This window comes from Monodelphis domestica, chromosome 3 (genome assembly GCF_027887165.1).
Source record: "Monodelphis domestica isolate mMonDom1 chromosome 3, mMonDom1.pri, whole genome shotgun sequence".
In the NCBI taxonomy this organism is placed as follows: Eukaryota; Metazoa; Chordata; class Mammalia; order Didelphimorphia; family Didelphidae; genus Monodelphis; species Monodelphis domestica.
The window spans coordinates 446,365,224-446,392,123 of NC_077229.1; the positions used below are offsets into that span (position 1 = coordinate 446,365,224).

Sequence of the window (26,900 nt, forward strand, 5' to 3'; positions counted from 1 at the left end):
CCAATTGAGGCAATTTGCTGATTGTTAATGGGGAACATGCTAGTGGGGGCTCAGGATCTATAGTAACAGAAACTCAGTCCTTTGCTGAAAGTAATAGTTATTTGACCTCCCAGGATCTCAAACCTCAAGGGTTAAAGAGGGGGCATCAATGAGATATTTAGCTAGTGTTTACGGTATAGAAAGCATTGATTTGTGCTAAGTACTAGAAAGGGTAAGCCTAAGGGATATAAGACTGTATCTAGGAAGTTTATGATTTAGTTAGGGAAATAAGGCATAAAAAAAAGTTAATGAGATAATAGTAGTAGACTTCAAAATGAACAGGGCAGACAAATAATACAAACTTTTAGAGAGGTGAAGTCACTGTAGATGAGAATATTATGGAGAAATTTAATGAAGAAGAAGAGAATTAAATGGGACCATAAGAAGCAGTCTGGAATAGTGAAAAGAATTCTGGTTTGGGGGTGGTAGACTTGCATTTTCCCCCTTCCTCCAAAGCTTTCTAGCTGTGAGATAGTGGCCAAATCACTTAACTCCATTTCCTTTTCAATAAAGTGAGGACAACAATGTTTATTCTGTGCACTTTGCAGAGATATGAGATCGTTTTATAAATCTTAAAGTGCTTTAAAAATATATTATTTGTTAATAGTATGCTAATGTAGTGAGAACCAAGAATACTTTTCATTTTGCCTTTTAATCCTTAACCCTGAGCTTAGTGTCTGGTATATATCTGGCTATTGATGAATGCTTTTCAAATTGAATTATTATTGTTGAGGGAGCAGCTAGGTTGTAATGAGGATAGAGTGTCAGGCCAAAAGTCAGTGAGACTCATCTTCCTGAGTTCAGATCTGGCCTCAGACACTTACCAGCTATATAACTGGAGAAAAATCACTTAATCCTTTTTGCTTCAGTTTCCTCATCTGCCAAAAGAGCTGAAGAAGCAAATCATTCCAGTATCTTTGCCAAGAAAACCCCAAATGGGATCACAAAGAGTTGGACACAACTGAAACAACTGACCACAACAACAATAGCAATTACTGTTAAAATTTGGAAATCATTTTGGGGAGAAAGGAGAGAGGAGAGAAGGACACAACTGGGAAGGAGTAGCTGCACAGAGAGGGAAAACCATCTCTCCAACATTCCTCAGTGTTAAGAAATATTAAATAATGCTCACTACATACTAGGAAGGTAGTTGGGAATTTTATAGCATTTTTCCTTTTTCTCATATAAATGAATGGAGAAGGGGAATTAATTACTCGTGTTTACATGGAATTAGGAACTGGCCAAGCTTCATATTATCCAGCCCTTCTTCCACTACTAAATCACACTGCACTGCCATCTACCAGTCTACATTTTGGGGCAATGCCTACTCAGTTACACAACGACATCCAACCCACACAGGCCCTTCACATGCAAAATGAGTTCCATTATATGTGATGGGGCTTGAAAAAAGCCCACAGGCAGGATGCAGGGTATAATAGAAATACATTGGGCTTGGATTAAGAAACTGGGCTTCTTGTTCAGTTCTGTGAGCACAGGCAAAACATGCCACCCCTTGACCCAGATCTGAAGGGAGGAGGGGATTGGCCATACCACCTCTAAGATCCTTCCAGCTCTGGCATTCTATATTATATGTCTTGTTTGTGGCCTCTTGGGGAAAAAAACAAACCAACAAGTAGACTCCCTCATTGAACAGTAATCTGGACAAGTCACTTGACCCCCATTGCCTAGCCCTTACCACTCTTCTGCCTTGGAGCCGACTCCAAGATGGAAGGTAAGGGTTTAAAAAAAACAGCTATCAGAATTCTAAAGGAGGTTTTGGATTTGGATTCATGCTGGTCAGAGCCTTTCAGATCTTTTCCTGAGATTTCTCTCCCTGATCTGTTCCTAGACTCTTGAATTAAAAGCTAGTTAGCTGAGGAATTTGGATCAACCAGCAGCTGGCCAGAGTGCCTTGAACCCTGAGAACTTGGGGGATCCAGCCTGCCAGAGGGGACCAGAGTTAGGGTTTCCTTCTCCCTACTTTCCTTGCCTGCCACCCCTACCTCTCCCTTCTCTGTGTGAACCCAAATAAATTGTTTACTACTTTAGAATTAGGTTTGGTTGGTTTCTGACACTAGGAAAGGGGACAAGATTTGGGGAGAATCACATCTCTCCCCCAAAGGGGAAGGTTAGCTCAGGATCCCAGGGATCCAAACTGCCTAATCCAAGGAACAACATCTCTCCTTGATAGTGGGGTGACCGCAGATTTTGGAAGGGAAGTGACAGTGGGTGTCCTCCATCTCCCAGAACTATTCTCTGAGGAGACATTCCCTCTGTAAGGGGGACAAGACTTGCCTGCCTCTCTCCCAGAAAAGAGAGGGGAAGAAGTTTCTCTCTCCCTCTCTCCCCATTTCCCTCTCTCCTTCCATTCCCCCTGTTCCCTCTCAATTGTCCCCCCTCTCAAATCTTTCTATTACACATACATATGTGTATGTATTCTGAGGTATATATCTACGTTGTGTGCAGTGGATAGAGTGCCAGTGCTTATCTTCCAGAGTCCAAATCTGACTTCAGATACTCCTGATCTGTAAAATGGCAACCCAATCCAGGATTTTTGCCAAGAAAACCCCAAATGGGGTAAAAGAATCAGACATAACTGAAAATGACTGAACAACAAACAGCAACCTTAGAGTATCGTGCTTATTTGTATACCTGCCATGTTCTATCATCTTGCCCCCTCACTAGTTTAGAAGCTCCTAGAGAGCCAACTGTCACATTTCATCTCTGTGTTTCTATTGCCCAGGATGGTTTTTTTGTCCACTTCCCTGGATCTATAATCTCATGGATATGCATACTCCCTCAGACATAGTCCACAATAATCCATCCATGCTTTCTTCTCATGTGTGCCTCTTGTCTGTGTCCCTTCTGTCAGTCTATGCAAAATGCCAAGGGTTTTCCTTTAGTGTGCTGGCATTGCACAGGACTCTCTAGACCACACTTGTTATCCATCAGTTATCCCTCAGTCTTATTAAATGACCAACCCACCTCCTTTTCTGGTGATAGATTTGCCTGATAATAAATTTTCTGACACAGTTCTTTGTTGGTAGCCTTCTCACTTTTACTATACATGTCTCCATGCATTTTGGATGACCTAAATTTTAATTCCTTTGATACTGCTATGCTCAATTATTCATAGCCATCTAGTACTGACAGACGAATATTGAGGTGACTGCATGGTGCAAGGGATAAAGCATGAGGTCAGAAAGACAGGAGTTCAAATCTAGGTTCAGATACTAACTGAGGCTGAGTAAATCACCTCACTTCTCTTTGTCTCAGTTTCCTTATTGGTAAAATGGGAATAACAATAGCATCTATCCCCCAGGGCTGTTGTGAGGATCAAATGACACTTTATAGTAAGTTTACTTAGCACAGTGCCTGGCACATAGTAGGTACTAATAAATATTATTGTTGTTGCTGTTGTTTAGGATTGTTAAGAGCATCAAAGAAGTTCCCAAATACAGTTTAGCCTCTCTTCGTCCTATTCAGTTCTAGGCCTAGTTTATAATCTATTCTGTATTATTTGACCAAGATTTTATATTTATGAAGCTCTTCTGTGGTGGCTAACAGTCTAGACAATAGATATTTTTCCTGCACTTGGTTTTTAGTATTTATATAGTGAAGCCAAGGTCATCTGGTGGATGTTATTTGAGACTCTCCAGTGTTCTAAGGCTAATCTTCAAACAAGAGCATCTGGTGGTATTTACCATATATAGAATTCTTCTGTTTGGATTTTGCAGATAGAATCAACAAGGCTCAGGAAATGATTAGGTATGAGAGTGGGTGTAAAGTAGAGGAAAGAGTTGAAGATGGCCTAAGATTGTCAACCTGTGAGACTAGAAAGATGGTAGTCTCTTTGAAGGAGAAAAGGAAGAATAAGTGGGTTTGGGGGTAAAGATAATGAGTTCTGTTTCAGATAGCTTGAGTTTGAGATGCCTATGGAACATCTAGGTAAAGAAATTCCATAGACTATTAGTAATGGAAGACAGGAGATCAGAAGAGAGATGAAGGCTAGATAGGTACTTGAGGGAGGAATTGCAGACAAGCATAATTAAATCCTTGGGAACTGGTGAAGTCACCAAGAAAGCAAATGAAGAAGGAAGAGAGAAAAAGGCCTGATACAGAGTATCAGAGGATATCTGTAGATTAGAAGCAGGATATGAAGATGATATACAAAATAGACTAAGAAGGCATGAGGAAACATGTAAAAAGCAAGCCACAAGGAAAAATTGTCATGAACATTCAAGAAGGAGAGAGTTTAAAGGAAGAGACAATAGCCAAGAATGTCAAAACCTGAAAGGAGGTCAAGATGGATAAGGATTGAGAAATGAATATTAAGAAATTTATACGTGGAAAAATAACCTTAAAAAGCATAGTCTCAGTTGTGTAGTGTAATATTAAGAAAAATTGTCCTTCATGGTTGTACTTTCAAAATATCTTGCATAAATCCATCCTATCTTTGGCAGATGTCAAATGTGCTCTGTACATGACTTTGAGTAATTTACTCTCTTTATCCCAATCAGTTCTCTAAAACTATAAATTATAGAGCAGGTAGTATATTTGCAATGGCAAATATTGTGAAGGTAGAATTGACAAGGCTTGGCCATGGATTAGATATGTACAATGTGAGGAGTTGAGGATGAAACCAACCTTTGAGGCTGGGTGACTAAGAGAATGGTAGTAAGAGGAAAGCTTAAAAGGGGTAAGAATTGGAGGAGAAATATGAGTTCCTTTTTGTTCACATTGAGTTGGAGATATCTAAAGTATATTCACTTTGAGATGTCCAAGATGTATCTAGAGATATGTAACTGGTGGAGACAAGTTAGGGCTGGATATATAGATCTGGGAACCAATTTCATTGCGATAAATAGATCCATGGGAACTGACAAGATAACCTGATTAAGAGGTATAAGATGAAAAAAGAAGGGAGACAAGGTGAGAGCATTAGGCAGCCCTTTCCAAAGTTACCAGCATCTTCTTAATTTCTCATTTAAGTCATTTATCAGTCCTTATCCTTCTTGACCTCTTTTGGCTTTTGACATTCTTGACATACCCTTCTAACAATTCACTTCTTGGATTTTTCATAAAAATGCTTTCTTTTGGTTCTTGTGCTATTTGACCATTCCTTCTCCTTCTATTTTATTATATTCTTTCCATATCCTTCCTCTTAAAGACACCTCTACTCAGAAGGCATGATATGGTTGAAGAACTAGCAAAGGAAATGAGAAGAGGTCACATAGGAAGGAGGAAAATCAGGAGAGAACAATGTAGGAAAACCTAGAGAGGAGTGAGTATGCTAAAGGAGAAGGTGATCAGCTATGTAGAATACTACATAGAGGCTGAGGTCCCATGAACTTGCCATTAGTAGGGGGGTGTCTAAGTGATAATGGCCTACAGGTAGTTGGTAATACAAGACACATGGATGCATGCCATTTTGAATAAACTTATTGGCAAAGAATGTCTATTAGGGATTGATATCCTTCTGGATGGTTTTATTGGGCCTTGTTCTGCTGAACTTTTTTTTTTTTTAAGTCAGCAACTTAAATGAATATGAAATGGGGCTTTGATGCATGCTCAAATCACATAAGATAGATTTCCCACGTGGAAAACTCTAAGGACCTACTTCTGGGAGAAAACAATCTGATTCTACTACCACATGGTTAGCATCAGCCTCTTTCCTCTGGCTTTGTAGCCGAAATAAGCTGTGTCTTTAAAACCACTAGACTGAGACAATCTGCCTCTTTCTGCTGGCATGGGAATAAGGGAGGGAGGGTGAAGGTGGCACCTGTGCAGTAGGTAAACAAGACCTTCACCCCCTGGATGCTGACAGAAAAAGAGAGCCAGGCTGCACTCATGTGATAGTTTTAAAGACCTAGTTTATTCTAGCTATGCAACCAATGAAAAGAAGCTGTCCCACCCATGTGATAGGGGAATGCAGAATCCCCTCTCCCAGATGCAGGTCCTTAGCATCTCCCAGGAGGGTGTCTCCATCTTAGGAGATCTGGGCATCAGACAAAGTCCTGTTAAAATAGAGAGATAACAAGCATTGGAAATATTGCTTTATCTACAAACAACAGAAAGCTAGTATGGATAAAATTTGGAAGACAGCAACAAGAGAAAAAGAGATTTGACTGGCTTGAATAAAGAGTCCAAAACAGTTTCCTGCCCCTTTTCTCTCTCCCCCAAGAAAAACAAACAAACTGCATATAAATATAAGATGGTGAAGACTTGGGGGTTTGTTTTTCTGTATTTATTTAATTAATTAACAATATTTTTTCATGGTTACATGATTTGTGCTCTTTCCCTCCCCCCTTTCGTAGTCAATGAGCAATTCAACTGGGTTTTACATGTATCATTGATCAAGACCTATTTCCATATTATTATTTGCAGTAGGGTGATCATTTAGAGTGAAGACTTGACTTAACACAATTCATTTTGAAAAGTTCTAGACGCTTTGGTTGGTTACAAATTCAGAGTCAATTGAGTAATGAAGGGTGACTTATTTAAAAAGTTAATGCAAACAGCCTTCGTTAATAATAATTTTATACCCAAAGCGAGAGAAGTAAACTTTATTATACTATTTCTCAGACCATCTCCACAGAAGTATGTTTAATATCTTTTTTTTGGAGGGCAGGAGGAGGGCATATTCAGGCCAGCTAGGTGGCATAGTGGATAGTACCAGGCCTGGAGTCAGGAAGATTCATCTTTTTTAGTTCAAACCTGACCTCAGACACTTCCTAGATGTATGACCCTTGGCAGGTGACTTAACCCTCTCTGCCTGTTTCTTCATCTGCAAAAAGAACTGGAGAAGGAAATGGAAAAGCACTTCAATATCTTTGCCAAGAAAACCTCAAATGTGGTCAGGATATGATCAAAATAGTTGGACATGACCAAAAACAAATGAACAACAACATTTAAAAATATACATTGCCGACTAGGAATAATTACAGGGGAGATATCAGCGAGTGAAAGATCTGGAGATCATATCTCATAAGAGAGAACTAGGTTTAGTTAAACTATGTTTAGTTTAGAGGACAGAATTAGAGGGGACAAGGTAGCTATCTATAAGTATTAGGACTGTCATGTGGAGAAAGAAATAGACATTTAAGAGAAAGAGGGCAAAGCTAAGGTTACCTCCAAGACAGATTTCAGCTCAGTGTCATTTTACGGAGCTGTGAACCTTCATCATTGCAGCTGATCTATTGGCAGAGGCTGGCAATTCTATTGTTGTCATGTTTCTATTGACTGCTTTTGGATCCTTCAAGCCTGGTTATTTGTAGTATCTGGCCCCAGATTCTGGAGTGAAGGAGTGGATGTTTGTTGGAAGGGTGAATGGAAAGGAAGTATGGTTTCTTTTCCCCCAGCTTCAAAAGGCTCAGTACGAAGCTGAGCTCTCTCTCGCTCTCTGTCTCTGTCTCTGTCTCTGTCTCTCTCTCTCCACCTTGTCTTTACAACATGAGACAGCAGCTCAGAGCTATACATCATAAAATAGCTTAAAATGTGGCTCTGAGGCTTTTTATCCCAAGCTATCTCATAGCAAAGGAGCTATTATTAACTCTGCTCAGGAAACAGGAGGCATGAAGCAGGAAGTATAAAGGCAATATGAAGGCAGAGACAGCAGCAGAATAACCAGGCTTCAAAGTCTGTATAGAAGAGACTTCAAGCTGTTCACAAGTCAAAATTTTGCACAGTTCTATGATCAACTGAATACTGGATTTGGGAGTCAGGAAGAATAGACAAGGATACTGGACTTAGTGAAGGAAACATAACACTTAGATGTTAGGAAGAGTAGACAAGAGTGCTAGAGTTGGGCGTCAGGGAAGAGTAGACAATAAAACTGGAATTGGAAGTCAGGAAGACCTGAGTTCAAATCCCATTACCCTAGGCAAGTTACTTACCCTGTCTGTGCCTCGGTTTCCTCATATGAAGGGAGTTGGATTCTATGGCCTCCAAGATCTTCTCTAGCTCTAACTCTGTTGTTCTATGAACCCATGTCACACATTAGAGTGACAGAGTTTATTTAGACAGAGATTGACCACAAGGAAGACCCCATGGGCTAGAACTCAAGAGCATTAAGGGCCAAGAATCACAATAAGGAGGGGTAAATTTGGACCTTGCTCTTCACTGGTCCTATGTGGCATATGAACTATATAGATCCAGTAGAGGAGCTAATTCCCAAGGACATTGAGTTTTCCTTAGTTGGATGGACCTCAGCTTCAAAGTGGTGTAATATGTCTGGGGGTGAGTGTGGGGAAAGTAAGACTCATCAAAGTGGTGGGTGATTCTCTAAGAAACAGAGGTAGGAGGGGCTCTTAACCACAGGGTGACAATGAGAGTTAGAGCCTGGAGTTCAGAGGTGGGACCCACAGTAGGGCAAAATCTTCTGGACTACTTATGGGCAACAATGAGGGTTTTTTATTTTTTGTATTTTTATTTTTGTATTTTCTGTGTAATTTTCTGTGTGTAATAAACAATTACATTGTTCTTATCTTGTTTGCTTAGTGCTACTAAAGGAACTGAGGCCACCTAGAGGAGATTTAGGAACAAACCAAATCCATCTATTCACAGAACATGAGCCTAAGTATAGGGCAAACATCAGTCATTACTGAATTATTATTGACCTTCAAAGGTCTCTTCAAAAACTGAACCTCTTCTGTAATAGGTCACTCTGGTTGCATATATAAATGCATGACTTCTTTCTCTAACAGAACCCAGCATCCTTCTCTTTTGGAAGATCATTGTGCCCTAGCCCTTTCTATGATTGGTCAGTTCCTATTGGAGCCTCCATTTTTTTCTGGAAAATGCCAAGTTGAGCCATATTCATTCCTCCATGGGCTCCACTTTTGACTCTTCAGCTCCCCCCCCCCCAAAAAAGGGATGGATATATATATATATATATATATATACTCATTTCTGGCTTTCTTTTACGTGTTGTCTTCTCTCATTAGAATATAAGCTCCTTGAGGGTAGGAACTATCTTTCTTTTTACTAATATTTGTATTCCTAAAGCCTGGCAAATAGTAAATACTAAGTAAATGTTCATTGTGTTATAGTTAAATTTTTTAACTATTAGAGCTGTGCAAGAAAGGAATAGCTTGGGTCACAAAGTAGCTCAATTAATGAAGCAACAAGAATTTATGAAGCACTTATTAACTGAGATAGTTGTTGAAAAAACAAAGAGAAAGCACAAACAATCTATGCACTCAGGAGACAATATATCCATAAACAGATATATATAGGATACATACGGAGTATGTATCTCTTAGAGGGGAAGGCGATGGTAGCTAGAGACAAAGAGAGAGACCTCCCATGGAAGGCATCATTTCATTTCAGTATTCTAAGAGATAAAGGTGAACATCCTAGGCAGGGAGAATAGCCAGCATAAAGACATGGAGATGGGCGACAGAGAATCATGTGTAAGGAACAGCAAATAGGCCAGTATTACTAGATTATAGAATGTGTAAAGGAGAGCAAAGTGGAAGAATCTTGGAAAGATGGGGAGGGACCAGATTCTGAATGGCTTTGAATATCAAATATAGGAATTAGAATTTGCATAATAGAGGGATGATAAAGTCAGACCTACACTTTAGGAAAATTACTTTATCAGCTGTTTAGAGAATGGTTTGGAGAGGGGAGAAAATAATGGCAGGGAAGTCAATTGAGAGACTATTGCAGCATGCTAGACAAAAATGAAGGGATAAAGTAGGATCATGGTTGTGTGAGTGGAGAGAAGGAGACAGACAGGTAGGTAGTGTAAACCTCAAAATTTCTCAGACTTATGAATGTTAGGGGTTTCCCCCATTGGGGAATCTTCTACTTTAAAAAATTCCCTAGCAGATAGTGAGAATTCTACTTAAATGTGAGGGCTCCTTGCCTTGGGAATATCCCTACTCCACCCTACTTAAGACTGCTTTAGGACAGAGAGCTCCTTGAGAACAATGAAAAGTGCTTTGACCCATGCTTATGTAAAGGACAGGAAGTTCTTTGAGTCATGACTATTTTAGAATTGATACAATGGGATAATAAGTACCTATAAAGGTGGGGCAACTTGTAAACTACTTAAACCTAAAAGGGTGATAACTTATTCAGAGGTTTTTTCTTAATGAAATTTGTTGACACAGCAGCATTTTTTTCTGACTTACTAAAGAGATTAAAACTACTCAGCTGTGAATTCAAAATGGGCGGTCCTTTAGAAACATGTACAGTGATTGGTAGATGTAAGGACTTAGGGGAGGTGACATAGGAGATTTTGCCCTTAAAAATAAGAGCTCAGAGAAGAGCTGGATCTGATTCTGAGGGAGCTCATTTTGAGAAGACTCATTCGGAGGAGATCTCGATTTCTGACTCTCATTCTGAAGGAGAGCTCCTTGAGGAGCTCCTCTGAGGGGCTCTGTCCCTCTGGGGTAGGAGCTCTGGAGGCGCTTGAGAGAGGCCCTTTGAAACAATCTCTGGCTGGAAGACTCTTTGAGGAAGGACGCTGGCCTGGTGTTACTAGAATCCTTGTTTAGTCAGACCTTGTGGTGAGTGTTAAAAAAACTGATTCTTTTCTTACTCTCTCTCTCCTTCTTTGATTACTCATTGTATTGTTAATTAAAAATCTCTATAAAACCCAATTGACTTGGGTATTTGAATAATTGGGAATATTTCCCTGGTGACCACCTTATATTTGATTTTAAAACCCAAGACACTGTAGTGAAACATATTTCTGTAGTCAAATTTGCTCACCCTCTCTTATATCTATCACAATTTATATCTTCCACTATTTTAATCACTACAGTTTAAGACCTCAACCATTTTAAATCTCACAGTAGATAGATAGAGAGATAGAGAGATAGAGAGATAGATAGATAGATAGATAGATAGATAGATAGATAGATAGGTAGGTAGATGATAGATAGATAAATATATAGATGTTAGATAGATGATAAACAGATAGATAGATAGACAGATAGATAGATAAATAGACAGACAGACAGATAGATAGAGATAGAAATAGAGATATGTTGAGCCAAAAAAGATTTGGAAACTGGTTGGATATACTGTGTGAATGCAAGTGAGAAGTCAAGGATAAAACTGAAGTTATAAGCTTAGAACTGGTGCCTGAGAAGAATGTGGTATTCTTACCAGCAATAGGAAGTTATAAATAGGGATGAGTCTTGGGGGGAAGATAATCAATTCTGTTTTGTGAGTTCTGAGTTTAAGAGACCTATTGGAAATCCAGTTAGAAATGTTGAAAGGCATTTGGATATGGGGAACTGGACCTCAAAAGAGAAGTTGAAAAATGACTAGAAGGCTAGACTTGAGTCAGAAAGATCTAAATTTAAATTTGGACTCAGACTCTTTAACTAGTTGGGTAACTTTGGGAAAGTCATTTAATCCCTTTCTGTCTCACTATAAAATAGGAATATAGTAGCAAATCCCTCTCAGGGTTACTGTGAAGATAAAATAAGACAGGAGGAAGCTAAGTGGTTCAGTGTTTTGAGAGCCAGGCCCAGAGACAGGAGGTCCTGGGTTCAAATCTGACCTCAGACACTTGCTAGTTATATGATCCTGGGTAAGTCATTTAATCCCATTACTTATCCCATTACTATCACTCTTCTGCCTTGGAATCACTGCACAGTATTGATTCCAAAACACAAGGTAAGGGTTTTAAATTTTTTTAAATGATAGAATAAGGATATTTCTAAAGTGCTTTGCATTTCTTAAAAGGACTATATAAATGCTCACTATATATAGATTAAAGGCCTCTAAGTGGCATAGTATAGAGAGAGTAAGGCTTGGGGTCAAGAAGACCTGAGTTTAAACCTGACCTAGCTGTCTGATTCTGGGTAAGTCACTTAATCCTGTTTGCCTCAATTTCCTCATCTGTAAAATGATCTGGAGAAGGAAATGGCAAACTACTCCAATATCTCTACCAAGAAAACCCCAAATGGTGTAACAAAGTGTCAAACACAACTGAAATGACTGAATAACACAATTATATAGATTTGGGAATCATTTGTATAGAGACGATCATTGAACTCATGGTAACTGATAAGACCACCAAATGAAATAGCATAGAGTGAGAAAATAAGAATGCACAGGAGAGAGCCTTGGGAATATCCATAGCTAGTTAGCATTCCATGGATGAAATTCTAGTAAAGAGTACTGAGAAGCCACCAATCAGAGAGGAATACTAAAAAAAGTTCAATGTCAGAGAGTATCCAAGGAAAAGAACAGAGTCATATGTTGCACAGAAGTCAAGAAAGATAGGAACTGAGAAGAAGCCATTAGATTTTTATTGAAGCCATCATTCATAATTTTGAAGAGAGCAATTTTAATCAAATGATGTAGTCAGAAGCCAAATTGTAGAAAGTTTAGAAAAGAATGAGTGAATATTTAGGGAAATATGTATTGCATGATAACACATGCATAACCTATATCAAATTGCTTCACATCTCAATAAGGAAGGGAGATAGAGAACTGGGAACCCAAAATGTGAGAAAACAAATGTTAAAAACTGTCTCTACATGTAATTGGTAAAAAACAAAATATTAAAATTTATTCAGTCAAAAAAAGGAGAGTGAGGAGAGGACATTTTTAATTAAAAATGATAAATTATCTCTAATGTGCTTTGCATTTCTTAAAAGGGCTATATAAATGTTTGCTATGTATCAATTAAAAGCTGCTAATGGAGGCACCAGGCATATGCAATTTTTTCAAAAGACTTATCTGATGATTTCAGAAAAAGCTGGAAAAATCTACATGAATTGATACAGAGCAAAATAAACAGAACCAGGAGAACATTGTACACAGTAACAGCAATATTGTAGGATGATTAATTGTGAAAACTTGGCTACTCTCAGCAATGTCAATCCAGAAAGACAAGACAAAAACTGTTGGACTTGGATGGATACAGATCAAAGCATATTATTGTTAAAATGTGAATTCTGCAAGCCCCAAGTTTGCCCTTTCCCTTGAGAACTTGTTTTTAAGGGAAGTTCCAAACTGTCTTTGGTTGAAATTAGACTGAATAAAGGATCTCCCAGCACCCATTAAGTGTCTTGAATAGGAGTAATAGAAATGCTCAAGTCCTCAATCACCCTTTTTGTCTTAGAAGTTTCCCCCATTGGGATATGACTAAGGATGTAGACTCTGAATGAACATCCTAGTGCAAACATCAACATGAAGTAGGTTCTGATCAAGGACACATGTAATACCCAGTGGAATTGGGCATCAGCTACTGGAAGGGTGGGGGGAAGGGAGGGAGGGAAATAATATGATTCTTGTAACCAAGGAATAATGCTCTAAACTAACTAAATAAATTAATTTAAATAAAAAAAAAAGAAAAGAAGTTTCCCCCATTGTATCAGAGATTCTTTCCCAAGAAGATGGATTCCTGGTTGGACCATCCTTTTTGTACCCATTGTAAGTTAGGCCACTTCCTGATCCCCTAGCCTCTAGCTACAGCTTCTTTCCCAAGCCTGCCTGTAAACTGTCAGTGTATGTTTGATGTGCCTAATTCCCCAAAAGGTATATAAGATCCCTATGTTCGGTTATTCTTTGGAGAATCATCTAGCAGAGGTGATCCTCTCAGAGACACTGTCCCCAGAGCACCCAGGTTTTACTCTGTGTGGTATTTAGGACTTGACTTTGTGTGAAGGTGGATATTTAAGGACCTGCCTCTTTCCTAATTAAAGATTTGGTTTTGCTAACTACTTTAAAGGTTCTGTGTTTTTCCAGGTTGATATTATCTTTAGCATCAGTGTATTTAGGGTTTTATTCTGGGGATTTGGTTTTATATGAGTGTGCACTTACAACAATGATCAATGTGGAAGTGTTTTTTGCATGATAATAAAAACAAAATTTTATAAAAAGGAAATTTATAAGAAGGGAAGAAGAGATATTGGACAACAGGTCGTAGGATGGTAGGATCTAGTGAGGGTTTTTGTTGTCTAAGAATGGGTGAGGCATAAGTGCTTTGGAAGGGAGCAGAAAAGGAATCCATAAATAGGGAGAGATAGAAGATTAGAGAGACTCAGATGATAGTGGTCACAATCTTCTTAAGACCAGCAAATAAAAAAGAAGAAGGAGAAGGAGAAGGAGAAGGAGAAGGAGAAGGAGAAGGAGAAGGAGAAGGAGAAGGAGAAGGAGAAGGAGAAGGAGAAGGAGAAGGAGAAGGAGAAGGAGAAGGAGAAGGAGAAGGAGAAGGAGAAGGAGAAGGAGAAGAAGAAGAAGAAGAAGAAGAAGAAGAAGAAGAAGACGACCAGCAGAGATGAGGTCAAGGATACATATGTGGGGTTAGCTATAGCAAGAAAGACCCTCTATTTCCAGAGACATCAGAGATGAATTATGTCAGATGATGTAAAATTAGGAGAAAGGGAAAAGAAGGGGCTCTTAAGGAATGGTTTCTATTTTTTCCAGGAAGAGTTGAGATCTTTAGCTTGAAAGGATATGAAGAAGCTGGGGTATGAAGTGTGGAACAGGTGCTTTGATGGGGCTAGATGGCCATCTGTCAAAGATGTTAACCAAAGCTTCTTCCTCTGTTAGGAGCTTCCCTTTACTGAGACCATTCATTTCCTGTCTGAAGAACTAAATAACCTTTATGGTTCTTTACATTGCTTAAGATTCTATAATGTGATATCTGAAGCCACTGAATTTAATATTTTAAAAACATACTGTGTTCCAAATTGTACCTGTGTGTACAGGCATGTGCGTTTACAAAGATAACAGTCCTTAAAAGGCTGATATGGAGTTGTATGAATACGTATGAAATGAGATAGAATATGATGGGGGTGAGGTGGGTAGGAGCAATGCAGGAAAATGCTCTAATGAAATTTGGGAAGAAAGTATTTACTCCATGAGTGCCAATGGACTTTCTGACAAAATGGATTAGAAGAGAGAAGAGGAGTCAAGGACAAAGACTGGGAAAGCACCTCCAATAACATTTAAGAAAAGGAGAAAATGGAGTAAACAATGAAGACAAAGCGTAGTAGGTTAAGAAGGGTGGGTACCCAACCTGGAAAAAGTGGGACTTCCCTCTCAAGTCTCAGAATTGCTCTCCTACCCCTTACCTTGCTGTAGGAATGAATGATGATGCATAGGGGAGAAAAATCCCCAAGCTGTACTTCTGCCAACTCTGGTATATTTAATTAAACTAAAGACCAATTTGTTTGAAAATATTTTTGTGTGCCAAGCCAAGGCTCCCAGCCTTCTGCAGAAGAGAATAGACAGTACAGCCATTGTGTGAAAATAAGCTGGGTGGAGACAGTGAAGGCTCTGTGGCCTTGTAAAATATTCAAACAAGGGATTATTACCTGAGCAACAACAAAAGAAGTCAGCTGCCTGTTGGGAATCTTCTCTAGTGCAGCTCAGCTGCTCCAGGGAAAATAAGGATTGTTGCAAATTCCACTTTAAATTAATGAACAACTAAGGTTCTTGAGAAGGGCAGAAATGAAAACCTCAGGGAAGTATCTATCTGCCAGGCATCCGACTCTAGCCTTGGAAACTGTGTGGAGTGAGAAATTCGTGTGTTATTCCACTCCACACAGGTCTTTTCAAAGGGTGAAAACCTCATTTTGTGAGAGGTTGTGATAGATTTGTGTGGGCACCAGCCCAGGATCATGTGAGCAAGAATTCACCCCAGACATCCACAGCTTATCTTTTAAGAGCCCCACTACCTAAATCCCTGTCTTCTGTAGAGCTTGAGCTTGAGGGAGGGAAGGAGTACATGGCAGCTATCATTTCACTCCCTAGCTCTGGGGGTATTTGTGATTATTCTTCAGTTGTTTTAGGCAGTTCCCACTTTTCTTTACCCCTTTTAGGGGTTTTCTTGGCAAAGATACTGAAGTGAATTGCCATTTCCTTTTCCAGCTCATTTTTAAGATGAGGAAACTGAGGCAAACAGGATTAAGAGAGTTGCCCAGGGTGCTAGTAAGTACCTGGGGTTATATTTGAATTCAGGTCTTGGGGGGGGAGTATTTATACACACTTAATGAAGTTTATTTCACTTTCTATTCTCTTCCCCTTTCCCTTTCTCTATCTCCTCTATTTTCCTCTAAAACAGAAGTCAGAATAATATTTTAAATGCACCAAAATAGCATACATAGTTTTACAAAGGAAACCAATTATACTGAAATACAGTTTTTGAAATCGTTTTTAAGATGAATTCATGAACTCTTGGCTAAAAGATTCATGTTCTAAAGCATAAGTGGAAACTTTAGGTGGAAAAGGCTGGAAATGTGGTCAACCTGAAAAGTTGAGAGAAGCATTACTTTTCCTAAAAAAGTCCCTCATCTTTTTTTGTTCCTCCTCCTCCAACCTCCATTTCATCAAAACTGGTTTAAAGTAGTAAGGCACTATCTACAGTAGTCAGTGGATACAGAGATGGAATGAAATGGAACTGACTCTCAAGGGTGAACATTTCAAGAGTGGAGAATAAAACAGGACAGGTGATCAACTGGAGATGGAAGGAAGGTACCACTGCCAGTTGGGAGAAATCAGAGAAAGCTTCTTGGAAGAGGTGAGGGTGGAGATAAAACAGGTATCATAGGAGACTCTGACCACAAATTGTACACCTAGCAGTTCTACATGGATAGCAAATTCTCTAATTTCACTCCCAGGTCCCTGAATTTTAAAAACCCAACATGCTGCACTGAATGGTTTTCATTTCAACCAACTTGTGTTTTAGTTATAGATCATTTCTTGAGAATTCTGATTGCTATTAAATAATATGCCTCTTAATTCCAGTAATTTACATTTTAATTATTTCCACTATATTTGCTTACATGTAATCTCGCTGTTACATTATACATTTCTAAAGCTCAGGGCTATCTTTTGCCTCTTTTTGTATCTCCGGCATTTAGAATGGAGCCTGGCACATAGTAGGTGTTTCATAAATATTGATTAATTAATTAAAGAACTGGCTGACCAATGTGGCAATAGATTAATAATTTATAACAGAGTAGGTCAGGGAATCCTGTTGATCTTTCTATCTAGTAAATCTATGAGAAATTATCCAGTGATAGATCATACCTGGAAAGTTGTATATTGATACATACCATAAAGGCATATATTATTCGACATAAGTATATATTATTAGAGTATGAACCAAGGATTATTATTTTTTAGGGCACACATTTATTGATGACTCAAATGTAAAAAAAAACTAAAATTTAACTAAATACATTTTTAAAAATTAACAAAACTTCAAAATAACAATTTTTTTAAATGAGAAAAAAATACTATTGGGGGGAGATAGTAGACATGTTATGTATTGTACTCATGCTTATGAACTTAGGCATTCCTCTTTAAGTAGACAGGTGGAGCAGTGGAGTCAGGAAGACTCATCTTCCAGAGTTTAAATCTGGCCTCAGACTCTTAACCAGCTCTGTGACCCTGGATAAGTCATTTAACCCTATTTACCTCAGTTTCCTCATCTGTAAAATGAGCTGAAAAAGGAAATGGCAAACCATTCCAGTATCTTTACCAAGAAAACCATAAATGAAATCACAAAGAATCTGGCATAACTGAGGTGACTGAACAACTCTGAGGCTCTGTTGCCTTCCTCTGAGTCCCAGAATGAGCCTCTAATATGGCAGTAAAGGAAAATAATAAATGTTGGAGGGAATGTGGCAAAATTGGGACTCTAAAACATTGCTGGTGGTGTTGTGAATTAATCTAACCATTCTGGAAGGTAATTTGGAATTATGCTCAAAGGGCTTTAAAAGAATACATATTCAGCAATACTAGGTTTGTATTACAAAGAGATTTTTAAAAATGGGAAAGGACCTGTTCATACAAATATGTATTATTGCTGCGCTTTTTGTGGTGGCAAAAAATTGGAATATGAAGGGATGTCCCTTGATTGGGGAATGGCTGAACAAATTGTGGTATATGATAGTGATGGAATACTATTAGGCTATAAGGAATGATGAATGGCTTGATTTCTAGGAAACTGGAAAGATATCCATGAACTGATGTGGAGTTAAATGAGCAGAACCAAGAGAACATCATACACAGTAGCTGAAATATTGTGGGACAATCAAATGTGATAGACTTTGCTACTAAAAGCAATGCAATGACTCAGGATAGCTCCAAGGGAATTATGAGAAAGACTGCTGTCCACATCTAGAGAAAGAACTGTGGGAGTAGATACACAGAAGAAAACATGTGATTTATCACTTGTTTATATGGTATAGGATTTGAGGTTTTGGTTTTAAAAGATTGCTCTATTGCAAAAACGAATAACATAGAAATAGGATATGAGTAATAATACATGTATAACCCAGTAGAATTGCTTGTCAACTACAAGAAGAGGGAAGAGAAGAAGAAGGAAGGGAGAGAGATGAGAATCACGTAACCACAGGGAAAATTTTTTTAAATTAAATTAAATTAAAAAAAAAAAGAATTCTAGGCCTCTGCAAGAAGCTGATGGAAGTCCTATGATCCTTGCCTTCTAGGGGGAACAGTTTTGCTATCTTTGGGTTTCTTCTCTTCTGATTCAGATTCTTTTTTTTTTAAGACCTCTAAAGAGGAAAACAGCAAGATTTCCTTCAGTTACCCGCTAATGTAACTAAGGATCCTAATGCAAACTTAAAATTCCTCACATTTGTCCTCCCCATTCTATCAGCTGGAAAATAGCACCATCATCCCTTATCTGGTAATGCTTCACATTCCATTATCTTCTGGTCTTTTCTCCAGGCTATCTCTGGTTCTTATACATGTTAATTCATTCCAAACAATATTTGTTATAGACCTACTATGTATAAAGACCCAGTATACAAATACAAAAGTACAGGGCTGGCTAAACAGTGCTTGGCTCAATATAAAAATACAAAACAGCCCCAGCCCTCAAGGGTGAGAAGGTAAGAGGAGAGGTGGAGTACAAAATGTACATAGATAAGTAAATACAAAGTAGAAACTTGTTATCTGAGTGAACTGAAAGAGAAAGGGGAACCTTCTCCCTCATTTTCCATGAAAGGATAAGAACCAAGGCATATCATCACTCCATAAAGGAGGTTCTTGACCTTTTTAAAGCTAGGATCTTTTGGGAAGTCTACTGAAACCTTTAAGCCCTATCTAAGAATGTATTTAAATGTATAAAATTAAATACATGCAACAATAGAGGAAACTGATTATATTTAAATATAATTGGGTGTGCTGGAACCAATTCAAGTCAACTCACAAAAGCCAAATGTTAAATTTTGATTGTGAACATTTATGCCTCTGAAAAAGGCAAGTGCTTGATTTATTGTTTTGTTGTTGTTTAAACTGAACAAGAAATGTTAACGATGCAGATTAAATTTAAAAGTGTGTCATGGATAAATACTTTGCTCCTGAAGAACTGATAGTTAAACATTTACCAATATACTCCTGATATAGTTTATTAAAATATTAAAGAAAGCAAGTTGAGGGGGCAGCTGGGTAGCTCAGTGGATTGAGATCCTAGGTTCAAATTTGACCTCAGACACTTCCCAGCTGTGTGACCCTGGGCAAGTCACTTGACCCCCATTGCCTACCCTTACCACTCTTCTGCCTTGGAACCAATACACAGTATTGATTCCAAGATGGAAGATAAGGGTTTAAAAAAAAGAAAGCAGACAGATCCCAGGCTAAGAACCCTTCTTTTAGACAAATGGTGTTTGCTGGGTGCACATAGAGAAGAACACTAACACTCTAGTTTCTCCCCACTTTAGTGAAAATAAAACAAACCTCAAACAAAAACCTATGTAGCATGTAAACATGAACTCAAGAAAGAACATGTGTAAATGGGATGGTACTGACAAAATGCCCATGCATGTTAAAGAGGTGCTCATGGAAATGACCAATTAATGATTCTGGAAACAATGATGTATATACACACATATAATAAATGGGTATGTTTACATGGAAAAATGATGTAATCATAAACTGGTGACTGCTAACTTGGGGTCTATTCTAACTGATAACTTGGAAACTGGGAGATTCATTTTTATTTCCAGTATCCTGAACCTTCCAGCACTTTTTATCTATTTCTTTCAGAGAGAGCTAAAAAAAAAATCACTGTGGTTTCTAGGTCATATCCTTATTGTCAGAAGTCTGTGTTGAATTTCCTATTCTCATATCATGCAACCCACTGCATCCTATCACACAGCCAACAGCTTTTTAGAGTTAAAAGTGACTTAGGGACTAATTAAAGAAATTATTCTGTCACAGCATGGCATACAGTCTAGTGGGATCCCCACACTCTATAGGTTTGCATTACATATTTTTTAGTCTGGATTTCATTTTTTTAGGAGACTCTCTGGTGAAGAAACACACCTTGCCTATGTGTATAGGCAATGGTTTCAATTTATAGTCTTAGAAAGTTTCCTGGGGGCACTGGATGGTAATGAGTAGCCCATTACTTAGGGCACACAGCAGGACTTGTACAACCCTGGTCATTCTGACTCCGAGATAGGTTTTTTAAATCTACCATGCTAGGTTGCCTCTATAATAACTATATATGAATGCATATTGATGATCTGGTTTTATGGAACCCCCAAATTTACCTTTGTCCCTTGGGAACTTGGCAGAAGAGAAATCCCAGATTGATCCTAGCCTAAAATTGAACAATAAACCTGAAAGTACCCAAGGATCTCAACTTAGATAGAAGTAGTAGATAAAATCTAATCTTAAATACCTCTTTGTCTTAGAAGTTTCTCCCATTGTATCCAGAAGCCTCTCCCAGAGAGTCCAGTCTCTGGCTGGAATCCTCCTTTCCTGGTCTCTAGGTAAGCCAATCAATTGTCCTTCCTGTTCTTTATTCCCCAAAAGATATATAAGACCCCAAGTTCTTCGGCTCATTGGAGAATCCCCTTTTGAGGTGCATTTTTCAAGAGACATTGTTCCCAAAGTCTCAAAGCCTATTGGTTTGTGAGCACATGACTCTGTGTGGTGGCCATAAGTACTCTTGTCTCCCTTGCCTGGATTAAAGAGTTATTAAAGAGTAACCACTTTGGTAGTTTTGTGTTTTTCCAGGCTGACAAACAACAAAAACAAAACCTTTAGTGGATCCAATCATTTTTACAAGTTATGATTCTATACTGTTCTTCCTTTCATAGCCAGACTACTAGAAAAAGTGATCTGTATTTAGAGTCTCTACTTCCTCTACTCTTCTTTTCTCAACTCCTGGAAATCTGGCTTCCATTCTAATCCTCCACTGAAATTGTTCCATCCACAGTGACCAGTGATCTCTTTACTGATACATCCCAATAATCTTCCCCCAACTTTTTGAACACTAAGCATCTGCCATTGCTGATGTATTCTATTTTTTAAAATACTTTCTTTTCTCTGGAGAAGCTTTCCAGAAAGGCTGCCTTTGTTTGTGAGACATTTTACTTTTATGATATTAAATGAAACCTTGTTAATATATTGTAGATGATTAAATAAAATGTTTCCTACCTGAAACACCAAAAGGCTCCTCAGAAGATGACCCAGCAACATGGAACATTCTGAAAAATCACATTAAAACACAAAATTGAATTCAACGAAATTTGTTTATAGTAACAACAACTTTAGGAGGGAAAAGACAGCAAGAAATAAAGATTGAAAATCAAGTAACTTTTTACTTTCTTGTTTCCCTTCTTTCTTCTTCCCCTTAATCTGTAGTTTAAAAAAAGATGTTGGACTATTCATCAAGTTGGTTAAGGATCCCACTGATCTTAAGCTAACAGAATTTTGCAATATTTGTTTTGTGAAGACTTAATGAATGATGAGATTTGCTACTCAGGGCACAATTCTATATGTGGGAATATTTTCAACATCCAGATAACTGTGATAACTTGTTTCATTGAATCAGATTGAATTGAATCTGTTTGGTTTAGAAGTTTAAAACATATGAGGATATTGAACAACTGTATTGGAAATATCCTGTTTTGGATACTTTAGTATCCTTGGGACCAACCTGATTCCAAGCTAAATTCTGCAATTTTTGACATTTTCCTTCAAAATCTTGAGTTGAAAATTTTGCCTCTTTCCCTCAGGTAGAGATTCCTAGGGATACTAATGATGAGTCTTGCCAAGTCATCTTTGGAAGCTTTTTGTTTAGATAATAGCCTGCCCAGCTGCTGTTCTAGTTTTAGTTATTCATGACTCAGTTCACAGCACAGAGAACAGAGTGCTAGGCCTGAAGTCCAGAAAACTCATCTTTCTGAGTTCAAATCTGGTCTCAGACACTAACTAGCTGTTTGACCCTTGGCAAGTCACTTGACTCTGCCTCAGTTTCCTCATCTTTCAAATGGACTAGAGAAGGAAATAGCAAACCATTTTGCTATTTTTGCCAGGAAAACCCCCAAAATGGGGTCATGAAGAGTCAGGCATTACTGAAAGGAATGAAGTACAAACAAGAAATATGAATAAAGTCCACAACAATATCTAAGGGATTCTTAGCAAAAAGTAATCAGGCTGTCGTCAGTAGGGGAAAAGGCAGAGTTTTCCAGATATGCAGAGAAAGTTCAGGCAAATATTTGGGCAGAAATGGCCTTGCTCTCTCTTTAGTATTTTGCTATCTTAAAGCTTAACTTGCTACTACCATGATTATTAACCTTCTCTCCTCAAACACCATGCTCCGCTTTCTTCTGTCATCTCTGCCAAGGGCCTCACTTCATACTTTACTGAAAAAGGTGAGGCTCCCTTTTCTTCCCATGATAATCTCCCTCTTTTCCTCTGATCCTGTCTCTGAGGAGAGGTGGTTCTCCTTACCAAGGTCAACCCAATAGTTATATCCTTGATCTTATTCTTATCTCTTCTGGGAGCTTACCAGTTTGTTATACCCTCTCTTGAATCTTCAACAGCTCTTTAGCCATTGGCTTCATTTCTTTTTTGCCCACAAATATGTCCAAATTTCCTTCATGGTGAAAAAAAACTTTCGAGTCTACCACTGTTTCTACCTATTATGTTTGTAGTTTTCTTCTCTTTCATAGGCAAACTGAAACCACGTCTTATTTCCTAAGAATGAGTGTCGCCCAAGTCTCTGTGATGGGTCCTCCTGTGCCTCTATACTCTCTCTTGGTGATCTCATTCACTCTCATTGGTTCAATAAATCATCAATTCTGATGACTCCCCAATCTACATTTCCGGCCCTCAGTTTTCTCCCCGGTTTCCATTCCCATATCACCAATTGCCTGTTGGCCATGCCCATGTAGATATCCCATAAGCACCTTAGAATCAACATGTCTGAAACAAAATAACTTCTCTATTTCTATTAAGGTACCACCATTCTTCTGTTCACTCAGATTTACAATCTCAGATTAATATTTTCCTCTTTACTCCCTCTCACCCCTTCCCATATCTAATTAGTTGCCAAAGCTTATCAATTCTAATTTCAAAACATCTCTTATATATCATATACTTTCTCTGTTCTCATCAAAACTATTCTAAATCAGAATCTTTTCATCTCTCATATGGTCTGTTACAAGAGACTCCTAATTTGGCTACTTGAATCCAGTGGAAAATTTCCCCTCTGTAATCTATCCTGCACAGTGGTACCAAACTGACAATGTCATGTTTGTCTTTCTCAGCACTCCAATGACTCCCTATTGCCTTTAAAATACAAACTACTTTTTATTTGGAATTTATAGGATCATAGATTTAGAGCTAGAAGGGAACTTAAAGACCATTGACTTCACTTGTATTTTACAAGTGAGGAAATTTGAGCCAATGAGTTAAAACTGAGAAGTTCACGGTCACAAGTATTTGCAGTAGAACCCTTACTGCTAAAGTCCTTCCCAGTCTGGCATCAATCTATCTTTCTAGATTTTGTTGCTACCCCTCCTCCCAAGCCCCTGGAGCACATACTCTATATTCCAGCTGAACTTCCTGTATTCATATTAGACATTCCATCTCTTTCCTCCTTTGCTACCTAGAAGGATTATGCCACCTCCTACATGAGGAGGGTTTTCCTGAGTTCTTAGAGTTCTTAGTTCCCTTGACTCAGAAATTATTTTTACATTTACTTTGTATTAAAAAACAGTTTTCATATGTTTTATATTTATATCTATATATGTATATACATCATGAAAAAAATTAAAAATGGATATATATATGTATATATGTGCATCCAATCTAATATAAGCTCCTTGGAGACAGGAACTGTGTCATGAATGAAGGAATAGAAAAGTTTTTATTAAGCATTTGTTTTTTAGGTATTCTACTAAGTGCTAGAGATAAATTTTTTTTTTAAAAAAGGGATAGATCCCAGATAGGAAAGTGGTGACTAGATAAGGGAGTTTTGTTCTGGAGTGATAGAAAGCACAGGGTCCAGCATAGGATGGTTGGATGGAACATAAAACTAAAGCACGTTCTGGGGTCTAGAGTAGTCAAGAGATACAGTGGATTAAATCAGCTAATTTGTACCAAGCTAGTTACTAATCAACTGGGTTGGGCTAGAGGGTCCACAAAGATGAATGAATTAACCTCACCAGGCATTTGGGCATGAGTTCCATAAGATCTAGGTAAAGAGATATAGATCTCAGGTCTGGTGTGAAGGGTACTGGTCCAGGTAGAGAAAAGCTGGTCAGCAAAAGCAGACAAATGGAGAAACGACCTGGTAGATTTTTGGATACTATAGGAAGTTGAAGCATTATCTGGTGACTAGGGTCTGATGATAAATAAAATATCATTTTTGTTTTTTTTTTCAGAGCCTAGCAGAGTACCTAGAATATAATAGTAACAATAATAACTATAAAAAATACTAGTATTTATATAGCACCTTAAAGGTTACGAAGTACTTTACAAATATTATTTTACTTTATCCCCATCACAACTCTGAGAAATAGGTCTTGTTATTCTTATTTTTCCAGATGAATAAACTGAGACTGACAGAGGTTAAGTGACTTCTCCAAGGCTACACAGCTAATTAATAAAAAGCATGAGGAGCAGCTAGGTAGTTCAGTGAAGTGTGATCTAAGCCTAGTAATGGAAGTTCTGGGTTTAAATCTGGCCTTAGATACTTCCTAGCTGTATGATCCTGGGTAAGTCACTTAACCCCCATTGCCTAGCTCTTGTTGCTCTTTTGTCTTGGAACTAATACATGATGTTGATTCTGAGGCAGAAGGTAAGGGTTTTAAAAAACAAACAAATGGGAGCAGCTGGGTAGCTCAGTGGATTGAGAGCCAGGCCTAGAGATGGGAGGTCCTAGGTTCAAATCTAGTCTCAGACACTTCCCAGCTGTGTGACCCTGGGCAAGTCATTTGACCTCCATTGCCTAGCCTTTACCACCCTTCTGCCTTGGAGCAATACACAGTATTGATTCCAAGATGGAAGGTAAGGGTAAAAAAAAATGAACAAACAAACCAACAAACCAATGAACAAATAAATAAATAAAAAGCAGGAATTAAAAGCCAGACCCTCTCCCTCTAAATTCAGGGATTTAGATCAAGTGGAATCCCACATCATATTGCTTCTTAATAGATGAACATTGAAATGCCAGATAACCTCCTGAGATCACTTCCATCCCAATGATTCAATGGCTAAGAGAAAATGACTAACAGAACTTATTAGTATTTTGGATACCAAAAGTATTCCCCTTCCTAAGGCAGCAAAGAAGAGTCACGTCAATAAGTATTTACAAAGCACTTGTTATGTGCCAGGTGCTGTGGTAAACCCTGGATATGCAAAAAGGGGACAAAAATAGACCTTGTCCTTAAGAAGCTAACAATCTAATTAATAGATTAAGGCAATATGAAAACAACTATGTACCACATATAGCTGGTATATAAAGATATACTCTCTATGTGTGTGTATGTCTATATGAATTCTAATGGGGGAATGTTTTATAGATATACATATATATGTGTGTGTGTTATATTTATTACATATTTATATATATTTACCAACCTGCTACAGCAGTCCACAACCCCCCAAAATATTGAGTCTCTTTGACTTCGGTTCTATGATTCTGAATCTCCCATTGAGGATAAGAACATATATACAATATCCCCTAAGAAAAATCCTAAAGCAGAATCTTTGCTATAATGTGTGCGTGTCTGGATCAATTCTAGTGCTTTAGTGCAATGTATGAGGGCATAGAATGTGAAAGAGACTTCAGGGACTGCCGAGATCCTTTTAAAGCCATTTAAAAATCTTTTCAGTGGATTGCAATGGTATCAAGTAGGGCAGAATAAGCTTTCTGGCTATTTGTCAATTTCAAGAATTCAAAGGAAGCCATTGAAGATGGAAGGTGATCAAGGAGTTAGAGATTCTCCTTTTCCTGGGCTTCCCCCATCCATTCCTTGGGAGGGAGGAGTTGTCTTTCCTTTAGTTTGCATTTGCATTCCCAGGATTTAGGGAGTAAGAGATTATTACATAAATGCTTTTTAATTTCTGTAGGCTTACTTCTGTCTTAAATTATTCCCTCCCTTAATCAGTACTTTGAGGGTTTCCTTCCTTTTTTTTTTTGGTCTATCAACTATGAAAGAGATATGTTTGGTAAGAAACATACAAATAGAACATTACAAGAAATGATAAAACCCTTTATAAATATCATACCAAATGTTAAGAAACAGGGAAAGCTCCTAAGTACTTGAGGTAGGTTCATCCATGCCACCTCCAAAAATATTAATAGAAATTATTTTTGGTCAATGTCATTTTATAAAAGTTTATGAATAAGCATTTCATTTCCACGAATCCATCTATGAAAACTCTCTAGAGTTTCCCCTCCAGAAGTCAGTGCACAGTGTGTGGCAGGCAGTAGGCATTTAATAAACCTTTTTTAATAGATTGATTGTCTGTTGCTCTCCTTGATCCCCAGTGGACAGTAAGGGAGAGGAGAACACTTACTTCTCTCTGTACCCAGTAGTTGCTTCTGTCATAATAGGTCCTTGTGAAATAATAACAATAACTGTTAGTGTACAAAAGCTTGAGAT

The 26,900-nt window shown here is 38.1% G+C and overlaps 1 protein-coding gene across 3 annotated transcripts in view; it reads right to left on the bottom strand.

Annotated features, from left to right (window-relative positions):
- The window catches only part of FYB1 (FYN binding protein 1), a 222,865-nt gene that overhangs the window by 168,931 nt on the left and 27,034 nt on the right, over positions 1–26,900 (bottom strand). For all 3 annotated transcript variants that reach the window (XM_007487422.3, XM_007487427.2, XM_007487421.2), the window contains one exon: positions 21,439–21,488. The gene's annotated coding sequence lies outside the window, so the exon portion shown is untranslated. The remainder of the gene's footprint in view (positions 1–21,438; positions 21,489–26,900) is intronic.